Raw genomic sequence first — 14143 nt, forward strand, 5'->3', positions numbered from 1 at the left:
GCCAATCAGGAGGCGTGTAACACACAGCAAGCCAATCAGGACGCGTGTAACACTCAGGCAGCCAATCAGTAGGCCTTTGACATTCAGCCAGCCAATCAGGAGCCGTTTAACACTCAGCCAGCCAATCAGGAGGCGTGTCACACTCAGCCAGCCAATCAGGAGGCGTGTCACACTCAGCCAGCCAATCAGGGGGCATGTAACACTCAACCAGCCAATCAGGAGGCGTGTAACACTCAGGCAGCCAATAAGCAGGCGTGTCACACTCATGCAGCCAATTAGGACGGGTGTAACACACAGCCAGCCAATCAGTAGGCGTGTAACACTCTGCCAGCCAATTAGGAGGCGTGTAACACTCAGGCACCCAATAAGGAGGCGTGTCACACTCAGAAAGCCAATCAGGGGGCATGTAACACTCAGCCAGCCAATCAGGAGGCGTGTAACACTCAGACAGCCAATCAGGGGGCGTGTAACACTCAGCCAGCCAATAAGGAGGCATGTAACACTCAGCCAGCCAATAAGGAGGCGTGTCACACTCAGCCAGCCAATCAGGAGGTGTGTAACACTTGCGCAGCCAATCAGGAGGCGTGTAACACACAGCCAGCCAATAAGGAGGCGTGTCACACTCAGCCAGCCAATGAGGAGGCGTGTCACACTCAGCCAGCCAATCAGGAGGTGTGTAACACTTGCGCAGCCAATAAGGAGGTGTGTAACACACAGCCAGCCAATCAGGACGCGTTTAACACTTAGGCAGCCAATCAGGAGGCCTTTGACATTCAGCCAGCCAATCAGGAGCCGTTTAACACTCAGCCAGCCAATCAGGAGGCGTGTAACACTCAGCCAGCCAATCAGGAGGCGTTTCACACTCAGGTAGCCAATCAGGAGTTGTGTAACACTCAGCCAGCCAATCAGGAGGCGTGTAACACTCAGCCAGCCAATTAGGAGGCGTGTGACACTTAGGTAGCCAATAAGGAGCAGTTTCACACTCAGGCAGCCAATTAGAAGGGTGTAACACTCAGGTAGCCAATCAGTAAGCCTTTGACTCTCAGCCAGCCAATCAGAACGTGTGTAACACACAGCCAGCCAATCAGGAGACCTTTGACATTCAGCCAGCCAATCAGGAGCAGTTTAACACTCAGCCAGCCAATCAGGAGGCATGTAACACTCAGCCAGCCAATCAGGAGGCGTGTAATACTCAGCCAGCCAATTAGGAGGCGTGTAACACTCAGGCACCCAATAAGGAGGCGTGTCACACTAGAACAGCAAATCAGGGGGCATGTAACACTCAGGCAGCCAATCAGGAGGCGTGTAACACTTGCGCAGCTAATCGGGAGGCGTGTAACACACAGCCAGCCAATCAGGAAGCGTGTAACACTCAGACAGCCAATCAGGAGGCCTTTGACATTCAGCCAGCCAATCAGGAGCCGTTTAACACTCAGCCAGCCAATCAGGAGGCGTGTCACACTCAGCCAGCCAATCAGGAGACATGTAACACACAGTCAGCCAATAAGGAGACGTGTCACACTCAGGTAGCCAATCAGGAGTTGTGTAACACTCAGCCAGCCAATCAGGAGGCGTGTAACAATCAGCCAACCAATAAGGACGCGTGTAACACTCAGCCAGCCAATCAGGAGGCGTGTTACGCTCAGCCAGCCTATCAGGAGGCGTGTAACACTCAGACAGCCAATCAGGGGGCATGTAACACTTAGCCAGCCAATCAGGGGGCGTGTAACACTCAGCTTGCCAATAAGGAGGCGTGTAACACTCAGCCAGCCAATCAGGAGGTCTTTGACATTCAGCCAGCAAATCAGGAGACGTACACACTCAGCCAGCCATTCAGGAGGCATGTAACACTCAGTCAGCCAATAAGCAGACGTGGCACACTCAGACAGCCAATCAGGGGACATGTAACACTCAACCAGCCAATCAGGAGGCTTTTCACACTCAGGCAGCCAATTAGGAGGCATGTACCACTCAGGCAGCCAATAAGGAGGCGTGTCACACTCAGGCAGCAAATTAGGACGGGTGTAATACACAGCCAGCCAATCAGGAGGCGTTTGACATTCAGCCAGCCAATCAGGAGCCGTGTAACACTCAGCCAGCCAATCAGGAGGCGTGTAACACTCAGCCAGCCAATCAGGAGGCGTGTAACACTCAGGTAGCCAATCAGGAGGCGTGTAACACTCAGCCAGCCAATCATGAGGCGTGTAACACTCAGCCAGCCAATTGGGAGGCGTTTCACACTCAGGCATGCAACAAGGAGGCGTTTCACACTCAGACAGCAAATCAGGGGGGCATGTAACACTCAGCCAGCCAATCAGGAGGTGTGTAACACTTAGACAGCCAATCAGGGGGCGTGTAACACTCAGCTAGCAAATCAGGAGGCGTGTAACACTCTTCTAGCCAATAAGGTGGCATGTCACACTCAGGCAGCCAATCAGGAGGCCTGTAACACTTAGCGCAGCCAATCAGGAGGCGTGTAACACTCAGCCAGCCAATCACGAGGCATGTAACACTCAGCCAACCAATAAGGACGCGTGTAACACTCAGGCAGCCAATCAGTAGGCCTTTGACATTCAGTCAGCCAATCAGGAGCCGTGTAACACTCAGCCAGCCAATCAGGCGGCGTGTCACACTCAGCCAGCCAATCAGGAGGCATGTCACACTCAGGCAGCCAATTAGGACGTGTGTAACACACAGCCAGCCAATCAGGAGGCCTTTGACATTCAGCCAGCCAATCAGGAGCCGTTAAACACTCAGCCAGCCAATCAGGAGGCGTGTAACACTCAGCCAGCCAATCAGGAGGCGTGTCATACTCAGCCAGCCAATCAGGAGGCGTGTAACACTCAGGCACCCAATAAGGAGGCGTGTCACACTCAGACAGCAAATCAGGGGGCATGTAACACTCAGGCAGCCAATCAGGAGGCGTGTAACACTTGCGCAGCCAACCAGGAGGCGTGTAACACACAGCCAGCCAATCAGGAGTCCTTTGACATTCAGCCAGCCAATCAGGAGCCGTTTAACACTCAGCCAGCCAATCAGGAGGCGTGTAACACTCAGCCAGCCAATCAGGAGGCGTGTAATACTCAGCCAGCCAATTAGGGGCGTGTAACACTCAGGCACCCAATAAGGAGGCGTGTCACACTCAGACAGCAAATCTGGGGGCATGTAACACTCAGCCTGCCAATCAGAAGGTGTGTAACACTCAGACAGCCAATCAGGGGGCGTGTAACACTCAGGTAGCAAATCAGGAGGCGTGTAACACTCTGCTAGCCATTCTAGAGGCGTGTAACACTCAGCCAGCCAATCAGGAAGCGTTTCACACTCAGCCAGGCAATAAGGAGACGTTTCACACTCAGGCAGCCAATCAGGAGGCGTGTAACACTCAGCCAGCCAATCAGGAGGCGTGTAACACTTGCGCAGCCAATCAGGAGGCGTGTAACACACAGCAAGCCAATCAGGACGCGTGTAACACTCAGGCAGCCAATCAGTAGGCCTTTGACATTCAGCCAGCCAATCAGGAGCCGTTTAACACTCAGCCAGCCAATCAGGAGGCGTGTCACACTCAGCCAGCCAATCAGGAGGCGTGTCACACTCAGCCAGCCAATCAGGGGGCATGTAACACTCAACCAGCCAATCAGGAGGCGTGTAACACTCAGGCAGCCAATAAGCAGGCGTGTCACACTCATGCAGCCAATTAGGACGGGTGTAACACACAGCCAGCCAATCAGTAGGCGTGTAACACTCTGCCAGCCAATTAGGAGGCGTGTAACACTCAGGCACCCAATAAGGAGGCGTGTCACACTCAGAAAGCCAATCAGGGGGCATGTAACACTCAGCCAGCCAATCAGGAGGCGTGTAACACTCAGACAGCCAATCAGGGGGCGTGTAACACTCAGCCAGCCAATAAGGAGGCATGTAACACTCAGCCAGCCAATAAGGAGGCGTGTCACACTCAGCCAGCCAATCAGGAGGTGTGTAACACTTGCGCAGCCAATCAGGAGGCGTGTAACACACAGCCAGCCAATAAGGAGGCGTGTCACACTCAGCCAGCCAATGAGGAGGCGTGTCACACTCAGCCAGCCAATCAGGAGGTGTGTAACACTTGCGCAGCCAATAAGGAGGTGTGTAACACACAGCCAGCCAATCAGGACGCGTTTAACACTTAGGCAGCCAATCAGGAGGCCTTTGACATTCAGCCAGCCAATCAGGAGCCGTTTAACACTCAGCCAGCCAATCAGGAGGCGTGTAACACTCAGCCAGCCAATCAGGAGGCGTTTCACACTCAGGTAGCCAATCAGGAGTTGTGTAACACTCAGCCAGCCAATCAGGAGGCGTGTAACACTCAGCCAGCCAATTAGGAGGCGTGTGACACTTAGGTAGCCAATAAGGAGCAGTTTCACACTCAGGCAGCCAATTAGAAGGGTGTAACACTCAGGTAGCCAATCAGTAAGCCTTTGACTCTCAGCCAGCCAATCAGAACGTGTGTAACACACAGCCAGCCAATCAGGAGACCTTTGACATTCAGCCAGCCAATCAGGAGCAGTTTAACACTCAGCCAGCCAATCAGGAGGCATGTAACACTCAGCCAGCCAATCAGGAGGCGTGTAATACTCAGCCAGCCAATTAGGAGGCGTGTAACACTCAGACACCCAATAAGGAGGCGTGTCACACTAGAACAGCAAATCAGGGGGCATGTAACACTCAGGCAGCCAATCAGGAGGCGTGTAACACTCTGCGCAGCTAATCGGGAGGCGTGTAACACACAGCCAGCCAATCAGGAAGCGTGTAACACTCAGACAGCCAATCAGGAGGCCTTTGACATTCAGCCAGCCAATCAGGAGCCGTTTAACACTCAGCCAGCCAATCAGGAGGCGTGTCACACTCAGCCAGCCAATCAGGAGACATGTAACACACAGTCAGCCAATAAGGAGACGTGTCACACTCAGACAGCCAATCAGGGGGCATGTGACATTTAACCAGCCAATTAGGAGGCGTGTAACACTCAGGCAGCCAATAAGCAGGCGTGTCACACTCAGGCAGCCAATTAGGACGGGTGTAAAACACAGCCAGCCAATCAGGAGGCCTTTGACATTCAGCCAGCCAATCAGGAGCCGTTTAACACTCAGCCAGCCAATCAGGAGGCGTGTCACACTCAGCCAGCCAATCAGGAGACATGTAACACACAGTCAGCCAAAAAGGAGACGTGTCACACTCAGACAGCCAATCAGGGGGCATGTAACACTCAACCAGCCAATTAGGAGGCGTGTAACACTCAGGCAGCCAATAAGCAGGCGTGTCACACTCAGGCAGCCAATTAGGACGGGTGTAAAACACAGCCAGCCAATCAGGAGGCCTCTGACATTCAGCCAGCCAATCAGGAGCCGTTTAACACTCACCCAGCCAATCAGGAGGCGTGTAACAGTAAGCCAGCCAATCAGGAGGCGTGTAACAATCAGGTAGCCAATCAGGAGTCGTGTAATACTCAGCCAGCCAATCAGGAGGCGTGTAACGCTCAGCCAGCCTATCAGGAGGCGTGTAACACTCAGACAGCAAATCAGGGGGCATATAACACTTAGCCAGCCAATCAGGGGGCGTATAACACTCAGCTTGCCAATAAGGAGGCGCTTCACACTCAGCCAGCAAATCAGGAGGTCTTTGACATTCAGCCAGCCAATAAGGAGACGTGGCACACTCAGACAGCCAATCAGGGGACATGTAACGCTTAACCAGCCAATCAGGAGGCGTTTCACACTCAGGCAGCCAATTAGGAGGCATGTAACACTCAGGAAGCCAATAAGGAGGCGTGTCACACTCAGGGAGCAAATTAGGACGGGTGTAACACACAGCCAGCCAATGAGGAGGCCTTTGACGTTCAGCCAGCCAATCAGGAGCCGTTTAACACTCAGCCAGCCAATCAGGAGGCGTGTAACACTCAGCCAGCCAATCAGGAGGCGTGTAATACTCAGCCAGCCAATTAGGAGGCTTGTAACACTCAGGCACCCAATAAGGAGGCGTGTCACACTTGCGCAGCCAATCAGGAGGCGTGTAACACACAGCCAGCCAATCAGGAAGCGTGTAACACTCAGACAGCCAATCAGGAGGCCTTTGACATTCAGCCAGCCAATCAGGAGCTGTTTAACACTCAGCCAGCCAATCAGGAGGTGTGTCACACTCAGCCAGCCAATCAGGAGGCATATAACACTCAGTCAGCCAATAAGGAGACGTGTCACACTCAGACAGCCAATCAGGGGGCATGTAACACTCAACCAGCCAATCAGGAGGCGTGTAACTCTCAGACAGCCAATCAGGGGGGCGTGTAACACTCAGCCAGCCAATCAGGAGGCGTACAACACTCAGCCAGCCAATCAGGGGGCATGTAACACTCAGCCAGCCAATAAAGAGGCGTGTAACACTCAGCCAGCCAATCAGGAGGCATGTAACACTCAGCCAGCCAATAAGGAGGCGTGTCACACTCATCCAGCCAATCAGGAGGTGTGTAACACTCAGCCAGCCAATTAGGAGGCGTGTAACACACAGCCAGCCAATCAGGACGCGTTTAACACTCAGCCAGCCAATCAGGAGGCCTTTGACATTCAGCCAGCTAATCAGGAGCCCTTTAACATTCAGCCAGCCAATCAATAGGCGTGTAACACTCAGCCAGCCAATCAGGAGGCGTTTCACACTCACATAACCAATCTGGAGTTGTGTAACACTCAGCCAGCCAATTAGGAGGCGTGTAACACTCAGGCACCCAATAAGGAGGCGTGTCACACTCAGGCAGCCAATTAGGAGGGGTGTAACACTCAGGTAGCCAATCAGTAAGCCTTTGACTCTCAGCCAGCCAATCAGAACGTGTGTAACACTCAACCAGCCAATCAGGAGGCGTGTAACGCTCAGCCAGCCTATCAGGAGGCGTGTAACACTCAACCAGCCAATCAGGAGGCGTGTAACGCTCAGCCAGCCTATCAGGAGGCGTGTAACACTCAGACAGCCAATCAGGGGGGCTTGTAACACTTAGCCAGCCAATCAGGGGGCGTGTTACACTCAGCTTGCCAGTAAAGAGGCGTGTCACACTCAGCCAGCCAATCAGGAGGTCTTTGACATTCAGCCAGCCAATCAGGAGACGTACACACTCAGCCAGCCAATCAGGAGGCATGTAACACTCAGTCAGCAAATAAGGAGGCGTGTAACACACAGCCAGCCAATCAGGAGGCGTGTCACACTCAGCCAGCCAATCAGGAGGCGTGTAACACTTGCGCAGCCAATCAGGAGGCGTGTAACACCCAGCCAGCCAATCAGGACGCGTTTAACACTCAGCCAGCCAATAAGGAGCCGTTTCACACTCAGGCAGCCAATTAGGAGGGGTGTAACACTCAGGTAGCCAATCAGTAAGCCTTTGACTCTTAGCCAGCCAATCAGAACGTGTGTAACACTCAGCCAGCCAATCAGGAGGCGTGTAACACTCGGCCAGCCAATCAGGAGGCCTGTAAAACTCAGGTAGCCAATCAGGAGTCGTGTAACACTCAGCCAGCCAATCAAGAGGCGTGTAACACTCAGCCAGCCAATTAGGAGGCGTGTAACACTCAGGCACCCAATCAGGAGGCGTGTCACACTCAGCCAGCCAATCAGGAGGTGTGTAAAACTTGCGCAGCCAATCAGGAGGCGTGTAACACACAGCCAGCCAATAAGGAGGCGTGTCACACTCAGCCAGCCAATCAGGAGGTGTGTAACACTTGCGCAGCCAATCAGGAGGCGTGTAACACACAGCCAGCCAATCAGGACGCGTTTAACACTCAGCCAGCCAATCAGGAGGCCTTTGACATTCAGGCAGCCAATCAGGAGCCGTTTAACACTCAGCCAGCCAATAAGGAGCCGTTTCACACTCAGGCAGCCAATTAGGAGGGGTGTAACACTCAGGTAGCCAATCAGTAAGCCTTTGACTCTTAGCCAGCCAATCAGGACGTGTGTAACACTCAGCCAGCCAATCAGGAGGCGTGTAACACTCAGCCAGCCAATCAGGAGGCCTGTAACACTCAGGTAGCCAATCAGGAGTCGTGTAACACTCAGCCAGCCAATCAGGAGGCGTGTAACACTCAGCCAGCCAATCAGGAGGTGTGTAACACTCAGCTTGCCAATAAAGAGGCGTGTCACACTCAGCCAGCCAATCAGGAGGCCTTTGACATTCAGCCAGCCAATCAGGAGACGGTACACACTCAGCCAGCCAATCAGGAGGCATGTAACACTCAGTCAGCCAATAAGGAGACGTGGCACACTCAGACAGCCGATCAGGGGGCATGTAACACTCAACCAGCCAATCAGGAGGCGTTTCACACTCAGGCAGCCAATTAGGAGGCATGTAACACTCAGGAAGCCAATAAGGAGGCGTGTCACACTCAGGGAGCAAATTAGGACGGGTGTAACACACAGCCAGCCAATGAGGAGGCCTTTGACGTTCAGCCAGCCAATCAGGAGCCGTTTAACACTCAGCCAGCCAATCAGGAGGCGTGTAACACTCAGCCAGCCAATCAGGAGGCGTGTAATACTCAGCCAGCCAATTAGGAGGCTTGTAACACTCAGGCACCCAATAAGGAGGCGTGTCACACTTGCGCAGCCAATCAGGAGGCGTGTAACACACAGCCAGCCAATCAGGAAGCGTGTAACACTCAGACAGCCAATCAGGAGGCCTTTGACATTCAGCCAGCCAATCAGGAGCTGTTTAACACTCAGCCAGCCAATCAGGAGGTGTGTCACACTCAGCCAGCCAATCAGGAGGCATATAACACTCAGTCAGCCAATAAGGAGACGTGTCACACTCAGACAGCCAATCAGGGGGCATGTAACACTCAACCAGCCAATCAGGAGGCGTGTAACTCTCAGACAGCCAATCAGGGGGCGTGTAACACTCAGCCAGCCAATCAGGAGGCGTACAACACTCAGCCAGCCAATCAGGGGGCATGTAACACTCAGCCAGCCAATAAAGAGGCGTGTAACACTCAGCCAGCCAATCAGGAGGCATTTAACACTCAGCCAGCCAATAAGGAGGCGTGTCACACTCATCCAGCCAATCAGGAGGTGTGTAACACTCAGCCAGCCAATTAGGAGGCGTGTAACACACAGCCAGCCAATCAGGACGCGTTTAACACTCAGCCAGCCAATCAGGAGGCCTTTGACATTCAGCCAGCTAATCAGGAGCCCTTTAACATTCAGCCAGCCAATCAATAGGCGTGTAACACTCAGCCAGCCAATCAGGAGGCGTTTCACACTCACATAACCAATCTGGAGTTGTGTAACACTCAGCCAGCCAATTAGGAGGCGTGTAACACTCAGGCACCCAATAAGGAGGCGTGTCACACTCAGGCAGCCAATTAGGAGGGGTGTAACACTCAGGTAGCCAATCAGTAAGCCTTTGACCTCAGCCAGCCAATCAGAACGTGTGTAACACTCAACCAGCCAATCAGGAGGCGTGTAACGCTCAGCCAGCCTATCAGGAGGCGTGTAACACTCAACCAGCCAATCAGGAGGCGTGTAACGCTCAGCCAGCCTATCAGGAGGCGTGTAACACTCAGACAGCCAATCAGGGGGCTTGTAACACTTAGCCAGCCAATCAGGGGGCGTGTTACACTCAGCTTGCCAGTAAAGAGGCGTGTCACACTCAGCCAGCCAATCAGGAGGTCTTTGACATTCAGCCAGCCAATCAGGAGACGTACACACTCAGCCAGCCAATCAGGAGGCATGTAACACTCAGTCAGCAAATAAGGAGGCGTGTAACACACAGCCAGCCAATCAGGAGGCGTGTCACACTCAGCCAGCCAATCAGGAGGCGTGTAACACTTGCGCAGCCAATCAGGAGGCGTGTAACACCCAGCCAGCCAATCAGGACGCGTTTAACACTCAGCCAGCCAATAAGGAGCCGTTTCACACTCAGGCAGCCAATTAGGAGGGGTGTAACACTCAGGTAGCCAATCAGTAAGCCTTTGACTCTTAGCCAGCCAATCAGAACGTGTGTAACACTCAGCCAGCCAATCAGGAGGCGTGTAACACTCGGCCAGCCAATCAGGAGGCCTGTAACACTCAGGTAGCCAATCAGGAGTCGTGTAACACTCAGCCAGCCAATCAAGAGGCGTGTAACACTCAGCCAGCCAATTAGGAGGCGTGTAACACTCAGGCACCCAATCAGGAGGCGTGTCACACTCAGCCAGCCAATCAGGAGGTGTGTAAAACTTGCGCAGCCAATCAGGAGGCGTGTAACACACAGCCAGCCAATAAGGAGGCGTGTCACACTCAGCCAGCCAATCAGGAGGTGTGTAACACTTGCGCAGCCAATCAGGAGGCGTGTAACACACAGCCAGCCAATCAGGACGCGTTTAACACTCAGCCAGCCAATCAGGAGGCCTTTGACATTCAGGCAGCCAATCAGGAGCCGTTTAACACTCAGCCAGCCAATAAGGAGCCGTTTCACACTCAGGCAGCCAATTAGGAGGGGTGTAACACTCAGGTAGCCAATCAGTAAGCCTTTGACTCTTAGCCAGCCAATCAGGACGTGTGTAACACTCAGCCAGCCAATCAGGAGGCGTGTAACACTCAGCCAGCCAATCAGGAGGCCTGTAACACTCAGGTAGCCAATCAGGAGTCGTGTAACACTCAGCCAGCCAATCAGGAGGCGTGTAACACTCAGCCAGCCAATCAGGAGGTGTGTAACACTCAGCTTGCCAATAAAGAGGCGTGTCACACTCAGCCAGCCAATCAGGAGGTCTTTGACATTCAGCCAGCCAATCAGGAGACGTACACACTCAGCCAGCCAATCAGGAGGCATGTAACACTCAGTCAGCCAATAAGGAGACGTGGCACACTCAGACAGCCGATCAGGGGGCATGTAACACTCAACCAGCCAATCAGGAGGCGTTTCACACTCAGGCAGCCAATTAGGAGGCATGTAACACTCAGCCAGCCAATAAGGAGGCGTGTCACACTCAGCCAGCCAATCAGGAGGTCTTTGACATTCAGCCAGCCAATCAGGAGACGTACACACTCAACAAGCCAATCAGGAGGCATATAACACTCAGTCAGCCAATAAGGAGACGTGGCACACTCAGACAGCCAATCAGGGGATATGTAACACTCAACCAGCCAATCAGGAGGCGTTTCACACTCAGGCAGCCAATTAGGAGGCATGTAACACTCAGGCAGCAAATCAGGAGGCGTTTCACACTCAGGTAGCCAATCAGGAGTTGTGTAACACTCAGCCAGCCAATCAGGAGGCGTGTAACACTCAGCCAGCCAATTAGGAGGCGTGTAACACTCAGGCAGCCAATAAGGAGCCGTTTCACACTCAGGCAGCCAATTAGGAGGGGTGTAACACTCAGGTAGCCAATCAGTAAGCCTTTGACTCTCAGCCAGCCAATCAGAACGTGTGTAACACTCCGCCAATCAGGAGGCGTGTAACGCTCAGCCAGCCTATCAGGAGGCGTGTAACACTCAGACAGCCAATCAGGGGGCATGTAACACTTAGCCAGCCAATCAGGGGGCGTGTAACACTCAGCTTGCCAATAAGGAGGCGTGTCACACTCAGCCAGCCAATCAGGAGGTCTTTGACATTCAGCCAGCAAATCAGGAGACGTACACACTCAGCCAGCCATTCAGGAGGCATGTAACACTCAGTCAGCCAATAAGGAGACGTGGCACACTCAGACAGCCAATCAGGGGACATGTAACACTCAGGCAGCCAATAAGGAGGCGTGTCACACTCAGGCAGCAAATTAGGACGGGTGTAATACACAGCCAGCCAATCAGGAGGCCTTTGACATTCAGCCAGCCAATCAGGAGCCGTTTAACACTCAGCCAGCCAATCAGGAGGCGTGTATCACTCCAGCCAGCCAATCAGGAGGCGTGTAACACTCAGCCAGCCAATCAGTAGGTGTGTAACACTCAGACAGCCAATCAGGGGGCGTGTAACACTCAGCTAGCAAATCAGGAGGCGTGTAACACTCTTCTAGCCGATAAGGAGGCATGTCACACTCAGGCAGCCAATCAGGAGGCGTGTAACACTTGCGCAGCCAATCAGGAGGCGTGTAACACACAGCCAGCCAATCAGGAGGCGTGTAACACTCAGACAGCCAATCAGGAGCCCTTTGACATTCAGCCAGCCAATCAGGAGCAGTTTAACACTCAGCCAGCCAATCAGGAGCCCTTTGACATTCAGCCAGCCAATCAGGAGCAGTTTAACACTCAGACAGCCAATCAGGGGGCGTGTAACACTCAGCTAGCAAATCAGGAGGCGTGTAACACTCTTCTAGCCGATAAGGAGGCATGTCACACTCAGGCAGCCAATCAGGAGGCGTGTAACACTTGCGCAGCAAATCAGGAGGCGTGTAACACACAGCCAGCCAATCAGGAGGCGTGTAACACTCAGACAGCCAATCAGGAGCCCTTTGACATTCAGCCAGCCAATCAGGAGCAGTTTAACACTCAGCCAGCCAATCAGGAGGCGTGTAACACTCAGCCAGCCAATCAGGAGGCATGTAACACTCAGCCAGCCAATCAGGAGGCGTGTAACACTTGCGCAGCCAATCAGGAGGCGTGTAACACACAGCCAGCCAATCAGGACGTGTGTAACACTCAGGCAGCCAATCAGTAGGCCTTTGACATTCAGTCAGCCAATCAGGAGCCGTGTAACACTCAGCCAGCCAATCAGGAGGCGTGTAACACTCAGCCAGCCAATCAGGAGGCATGTAACACTCAGCCAGCCAATCAGGAGGCGTGTAACACTTGCGCAGCCAATCAGGAGGCGTGTAACACACAGCCAGCCAATCAGGACGTGTGTAACACTCAGGCAGCCAATCAGTAGGCCTTTGACATTCAGTCAGCCAATCAGGAGCCGTGTAACACTCAGCCAGCCAATCAGGAGGCGTGTCACACTCAGCCAGCCAATCAGGAGGCATGTCACACTCAGGCAGCCAATCATGATGCCTTTGACATTCAGCCAGCCAATTAGGAGGCGTGTAACACTCAGCCAGCCAATCAGGAGGCGTGTCACAGTCAGCCAGCTAATCAGGGGGCGTGTAACACTCAGCTAGCCAATCAGGAGGCATGTAAAACTCAGCCAGCAAATCACGGGGCGTGTAACACTCAGCCAGCCAATCAGGAGGCCTGTAACACTCAGCCAGCATATAAGGAGGCGTGTCACACTCATCCAGCCAATCAGAAGGCGTGTAACACTCAGACAGCCAATCAGGGGGTGTGTAACACTCAGCCAGACTATCAGGAGGCATGTAACACTCAGCCAGCCAATCAGGAGGCCTGTAACACTCAGCCAGCCAATAAGGAGGCGTGTCACACTCAGCCAGCCAAACAGGAGCCGTGTAACACTCAGGCAGCCAATCAGGAGGCATGTAACAATCAGCCAGCCAATAAGGAGACATGTCACACTCAGCCAGCCAATCAGGAGGCGTGTAACACTTAGACAGCCAATCAGGGAGCGTGAAACACTCAGCCAGCCAATCAGGAGGCCTGTAACACTCAGCCAGCCAATAAGGAGGCGTGTCAAACTCAGCCAGCCAATCAGGAGCCGTGTAAAACTCAGGCAGCCAATCAGGAGGTCTTTGACATTCAGCCAGCCAATCAGGAGACGTTTAACACTCAGCCGGCCAATCAGGAGGCCTGTAACACTCAGCCAGCCAATACTGAGGCGTGTTACACTCAGGCAGCCAATCAGGAAGCCTGTGAAACTCAGCCAGCGAATCACTACGTGTGTAACACTCAGGCAGCCAATCAGGAGGCCTTTGACATTCAGCCAGCCAATCAGGAGGCGTGTAACACTCTGCTAGCCAATCTGGAGGCGTGTAACACTCAGCCAGCCAATCAGGAGGCGTGTCACAGTCAGCCAGCTAATCAGGGGCGTGAAACACTCAGCTAGCCAATCAGGAGGCATGTAAAACTCAGCCAGCAAATCAGGGGCGTGTAACACTCAGCCAGCCAATCAGGAGGCGTGTAACACTCTGTTAGCCAATCTGGAGGCGTGTAACACTCAGCTACCAATCAGGGAGACGTGTAACACTCAGCTAGCCAATCAGGAAGCGTGTAACACTCGGAAAGCCAATCAGGGGGCGTGTAACACTCAGCCAGCCAATCAGGGGAGCCTTTGACA

The sequence above is a fragment of the Dicentrarchus labrax genome, unplaced genomic scaffold (genome assembly GCF_905237075.1).
Source record: "Dicentrarchus labrax unplaced genomic scaffold, dlabrax2021, whole genome shotgun sequence".
Classification (NCBI taxonomy): Eukaryota; Metazoa; Chordata; class Actinopteri; family Moronidae; genus Dicentrarchus; species Dicentrarchus labrax.